The 6410-nt window shown below is 43.2% G+C and overlaps 1 non-coding gene across 1 annotated transcript; it reads left to right on the top strand.

Moving 5' to 3' along the window:
- The first annotated feature begins 6069 nt into the window (after positions 1-6069).
- Positions 6070-6142, top strand: TRNAG-UCC (transfer RNA glycine (anticodon UCC)). Its single transcript has one exon. It is a non-coding gene; the product is annotated as a tRNA-Gly (tRNA).
- Positions 6143-6410: the final 268 nt, after the last annotated feature.

A 6410-nucleotide genomic window follows, 5' to 3' on the forward strand; every position in this document is an offset into this window, starting at 1 on the left:
CCATCTTCCTTGCAGTGGTTCTCAACCAGGGGCAGCAGCGCCCTCTGGAGGCAAATGGAAACGTGCCGTGGAATTTTTAGCTGTCTCCCTGCTAGGAATTTAGTGGGTTAGGGCCAGGGATGCTGAAGGCTCTTTGTGAGCAGCACAGACCCGCAGAGAGGAACTATCTGGCCTAAAATGCCCCGTAGCACTCTCGTTGAAAACTCTGTGGGCTCTGGGAGGCTGAGGATGAGCGTGTTCCCAACACTTAGCCCGGGGCCTGGCCTCGCAGGAGCCCCATAAAGGCCTGTTTAGAAGGCACGTTGTGAACCCAGCATTCTACGGCACCGGTCCACAGAGCTCACGTGCCTGCCATGAGCACACTTGGGAAATCAGGGTGTTAACTCATCAGTCAGAGCCAGACAGGAATCTGAAGGAAAAATGCCCTCCGTCAGGAAGCCAGAAGTCAGTGAGATTTTCTTTAGAGGTGGGGAAAAGACTGTGTTCCCTGTCCTTGGGAAGCTATTGATACTAGCCCTACTATAGGCCAACATGAGGACTAAATGAGATAATTCAAGTAAAGCATGCTGCCTGATACTTAAGAAATACCTCATCATTACTGGTGAATGGGACGTGATAAAGCCACTGGCCACCTGAGGGAGCAGAACAGATGCTTGTCCACTGATTTAATCCAAGGACTTAAGCAAACCCAAAGAACTCTGTGTTCTTGAGAGACAAATGAAGTGATTTTATTCTGCCTCTAAGTCATCTTGTTCCTTTTTGAATAACACAATGTTGTGACTCATGCTAAATGATAATTGTGTTTCTCTCTCTCTGTGATGATAAATATTTCACTTTTAGGCCTCTTATGCAAAAGAAAGAAAGAAAATGAAGGTCTTTCAACTTATTCTCCCTTCGAACTTTACAAATTCATTTTTCTTCCTCTGTTCTCCATCTTTTCCCCCACTCCAGGCCATTGTTGGCATCTTTCTATTTCAAGGAGTATATCTGTGGTCTATTTCAATAACTTTGAACATTGATAATACTAAAAAACACTTGGCATCTGTTCTTTATTGAAATGTGAAAGCTTCAGAGCAATATTTACAAAACCTACTTCCCCAACCACTGCTCTCAGATTTGATTAAGTAACAGTAAAACATGATGTTCCAAATCAGTTACAAGCTGTTCCTTGTCTGTGTTAGGGCCAATCCTTTCTATTTTCAAATTTATGAGTATGCAGCTAGAGAAACATCACTTACCCAGCTGATCCAACAAACGCTCTCTTCTCTCACCCCATACAATACAGTTTGGGTCTTCTTGACTCGAATTCCTGTCAAAGCCCCCTGCCACCCGTTTTGGAGGCTGCTGGTGATGTGGGCATTATTTCAATATTGGTAGTATAAGAACTGGGGCATATGCATGAGTCAATCAATCTTTTATATAGTTGTTCTGGCATAAACAAATCAAGGTGGGAGCAGGGAAATGAAGTGAAGTCGCTCAGTCGTGTCCAACTCTTTGCGACCCCATGGACTACATGCAGCCTACCAGGCTCCTCTGTCCATGGGATTTTCCAGGCAATAGTACTGGAGTGGATTGACATTTCCTTCTCCAGGGGATCTTCCTGACCCAGGGATTGAACCCGGGTCTCCCTCATTGTAGACAGACGCTTAACCGTCTGAGCCACCAGGGGAGCAGGGAAGTGTGTTTCATACCGAACTCAAGTCCCTATTCTGAAAGCTGGAACAATTTTCCCCTGGAGAGCATATGGGCAGGCGGTAACGCTCATGCATCCAGTCACAGGGCTGCGTTATTCTGATTGGATGCTAACCCAAATTACTAAATAGTACTGTGTGTTACGCTGAAGAGCAGCCCCCCAAGACATTGGGTCGTAATACCCAAATGTTACCTTATATGGAAAGTCTCTGAGAATGATTACTTGAGATAGGGGGGTTACCCTGGATGGTCTGGTGGGCCCCACGTGTCATCACAAGTGTCCTGATAGGGAGGCAGTGAGATCCACACACAGAAGATACGGCATGTGCCCAGGGAGGAGAGCTTGGCGCGATGCAGCCACCAGCCAAGGAGTGTCGGCAGCCACCAGGAGCTGGTTTCCCCTCGAGCCCTCCCCTCAAGCCTCGAGACTGTGTGGGAACACAGTCCTTACGGACACCATGGTTTCAACACAATGAAACCAACTTTGGAATTCTGGCCTCCCAAAACTAAGAAAATAAGCTTCTGCTGTTTTAAACTCCTATGCCCATGGCATTTAGTTACAGAGGTGATGGCACAGTAATAATATACCACGCAAATAAAAAGCCAATCACAAGAGAGTCCAGAATTTAGCAATGAAAGAAAGAATTTAATCCAGTCTTTCTGTTCTTGTTTTATAGATGAGGAAGCTCAACAGAGAGGAGGCCAAGTACCATAACAAATCCACACACAGTGGGAGGCAGAGAGCTAAAATCAGGTCTTCTGAGTGATACAGCTCTTTCTTAAGAAGGGAAATCAAACCTTTGGTGTGCATGGGTACCCTTCTAACTTTCTCAGAATGCTTCCAGCGCTGTATAATACTGTCCAATATGGTAGCCACTGGCCACATGCGGCTGTTCAAATTAATTAAATTAAAAATTCAGGCCCTCAATCACACAAACCACATTTCAAGAGTCCTATGCTCACATGGGGTAAGGGACTACTGAGTTGCATGGCATGCAGGCTGTATACTCAGTCATGCCTGACTCTCTGCAACCTCATGGACTGTAGCCTGCCAGACTCCTCTGTCCATGGGAATTCTCCAGGCAAGGACACTGGAATGGGTTGCCATGCCCTCCTCCAGGGGATCTTCTTGACTCAGAGATCAAACCCATGTCTCCTGCATTGCCAGGTGAATTCTTTACCACTGAGACAGCAGGGAAGTCCAGATACATAAATATTTCCATTATCATAGGAAGTTTTACTGGACAGTGCTGGGCCAGGCACATGGAAGACCCAGTGGGCTGCTCATTGAACTTACAACCTCCAGGTCTGTTGGTTCACGCTCTGTTCCCAGCACTTTGCACACTGGCCGGCATGCCCTGGGGATCCCATAATGATCTGTATGAAGGTGCAGAGCGACCCTAGGGACTGTGACTCCTCATTCCCTGTCCTTCTGGGTAGGCTTTCCTGGTTGCTCCGAGGGACACTGCAACTTGGACCAAGGACCACGTCCTGGGCAGCTCCCTTGTCTGGGCCTAGGAGCAACACAAGGAGGCTGAGAACAAGACAGTGGGGCTAGGCTCTGCTTCAGACCCTCCCTAGGCCCAGCTCACGCTCCAGCAGCCTACAGAGTGTTCAGGCGTTGCTCCCTGCTTGTTCTGATGCCTGCTGGGATGCCAAGAGGAGCTGGACACTCTCTCGAAAATATCAGTGAGCGTATGCATGGCACTGTGTGGTTCAAAAGCAATGCCACTGTCTCCTTTGATCCACCCAACAACGGGTGACGTAGAAAACTCCATTTCATAACTGAGAAAATTGGGGTTCAAAGGACAGAAGAGATGACTTGCCAAAGATATGCAAGAAAGCCAAGATTCCAGTGAAACCTTGACTCTAAAACTTTCCTTTCACACCACCTTCCTTCTTCTCTGAACACACACACGTTTGAGGCCCTGAGGACACAGGCTGGCCTTGCTCATCTGTGTAGCCCAGGCAGTATCTAGAAGTGCCGTCCGCAATCAAGAAAACGGTCTTTAAGCTTAGTTTTCACATCTCACTCTCTTCGCCTGGGGGAATTTGAGAAGACAAACCAAGCCCAAACGAAATGAGACAAACAAATACGTGGAACTGCACTTCTGAGTTGTCAGCTCCAGAAATAGAGGAATTTTGTACAAATGCGCTTCAGAGGAGTGAATGCCTTACAGTGACACAAGAAGTTATGTACTGCAACTGAGATGGAGTTATAAAGACAGACAGGAGGCATCTGTCTCCAAAGGGCCGTGTTCCTGAGTTTCTAGATTTCTAACACATAGAGACAAGCTAGGATTCTATGGACACTCACAGCATTCCAAGGACATGATCATTTAAACTCTCCACACATGAGATACAGTCATTTAATCCTCACTACAACTCTATGAGGTAGGCACTATAATTATTCCCGTTTGATAGTTGAAGAAATCAAGGTTCTGAGAATTTAAGTAAAATTTCCCTCTATCACCACAGTTCATAGGTGGCAGAGCTGGGGTTTGAATATAGATAGGTGTGTCTGATTCCAAACTCCTGATCATGGCAGTATTCTGATAACTCAACAAAATCTGAAATACACATTTTGGAATTATGGGAATTTGTCATAGAAAATAAAGCCCTGGGGAGGAAAAAAAGCCTTCGGAAGAGTTACGAGTAGGTTTCCGTGTGGATACATATATAACATTATGTGAACACATTTCTATTCCACTCCTAGCATTTCCAAGGTCAACATTTGTCTTTCTTGAAAGGCTGTCCTTTGTTTTCAAAATTCAAGATAAATCTTAAGCATTTAGAAAGAACCAAAGATACTGAGTCCTTTTCTCAGAAAAGCACATATTTATGACAAATCATACTTCTTGCTGAAATTGCTTCTTGACTCTAAAAATCTAGGACTCTTAAAAACATTTTTTATTATGGAAATTTTCAAGCATTCATAGAAGAAGAGAGAAAAGTATAACACAATCTTATGAATCTACCATTCAGTTTCAATAGTACAGACTCATGATCAATCTCATTTTTACCTAATACCCTCAAACTCACTTTGTTAGCTGGTATTTTAAAGTAAATCCCACACCCATCTCTTCCACTATAAACACTTCCAAAACCCATGTATGACTGAAAAGGACACTTTTAAAAATATAATCACAATGTCATTATCACACTTAACAAAATTACAGTAATCTCTCAACATCATCTGAAATCCAGTCATACTCAAAAGTTCTCCAACTATCCCCACAAATCTTTTTTTTCAGTTGGCTTGTTCCCATCAGAATCCAAGCATGAGTCATACTTTACATTTGGTTCTTATGTTTCTTAAGTCCTTTAATCTTACACCACTCACAAATACACGTTCAAAATTATTTAAAACCTTAAACATAAGACCTGAAACTGTAAAAGTTCCTAGCCAGACGGGTTGAGGGCAGGGAGAAAGAAAAGCTCCTTGAAACTGTGGCAACAATTTTTTGCATGCAGTATCGAAAGCATAAACAAAAGCAAAAATAAACGAGTGGGACTACACTGAACTAAAAATCTTTGCACAGCAAAAGAAACAATAAAATGAAAAAACAATCAGAATGAGAAAAAACATTTGCAAACCATATATTTGATAAGAGGTTAATATCCAAAATGTAAATATATAAGAAACTCCTATAACTCAAAAGCTAAAAACAAGCAACTTAAAAATGGGCAAAAGAACTGAATAGACATTTTCCCAAAGACATATGGATGGACAAGTATACAAAAAGATGCTCAACAATGGTATTCATCAGAGAAACACAAAACAAAAAAGCCACAGGGTATCACCTCACATTTGTCTGAACGGTATCAAAAAGACAGGACACAGTACATGTTGGTGCGCATGTGGAGCAAAAGGAGCTCTTCTGCACTGTTGGGGTATGAGCAAATATGAATCCTCCATGTGCAGAGCAAACACACCAGTGAAAAATAAAAGCTCTCTATATAGCTCTCTCTAAAGCCCTCTATACAGAACGCTCCCCTTTCTCAATTTTCTACCCTGCAGAGCTGAGTAGAAAGCAAGTACCCTGAGAATTTCATAATGGCTTTGCTCCAGCATTAAGATTTTGCCGTCATTCAATATGACAGTCTGTCACAGTAACACTTCCTCAATATATCACCAATAGGAATGTTCTCAAAAACCTCAATACAAACGTCATTTCAGGAAAGTGTTTAAAAATTAACTGGAGAAAAAGATAAAGCCAGAGTCAAGAGTGGTCAACAAGAATGGAAGAAGGTTTTTGACCCCCCAAAAATAGCCATTTTATGGAAGTTAATTAGATCAGAAATAGTCTTCAGTCAAATTTGTATGTGCACACAAATCACCTGGAGATTTTTATTAAAACACGGATTCTCAGGAATTCCCTTGTGGTCCAGTGGTTAGGACTCTGAGCTTCCAATGCAGAGGGCATGGGTTCAATCCCCAGTCAGGGAACTAAGATCATGCTGCATGGTGTGGCAAAAAGAAAGCAAAAATAAAAATACAGATTCTAACTTGGTAGATCTAGAATGGAGCCTTAGACTCCGTATTTCTAACAAACCTCCCAGATGATGCTGAAACTGATCACTATGGACCAGCTAAGCAGCAAGAGTCCAAACATCAATGAAGGCACCTGGAAAAGAAGGCTCTCCTACAATCCCTCTCTTCGCCATGCCCTTCTCACTTCTCCCTTCCTTCCAACTCCTTTCACTCTCCACTCACC

This window comes from Ovis canadensis, chromosome 14, assembly GCF_042477335.2.
Source record: "Ovis canadensis isolate MfBH-ARS-UI-01 breed Bighorn chromosome 14, ARS-UI_OviCan_v2, whole genome shotgun sequence".
Taxonomy (NCBI): Eukaryota; Metazoa; Chordata; class Mammalia; order Artiodactyla; family Bovidae; genus Ovis; species Ovis canadensis.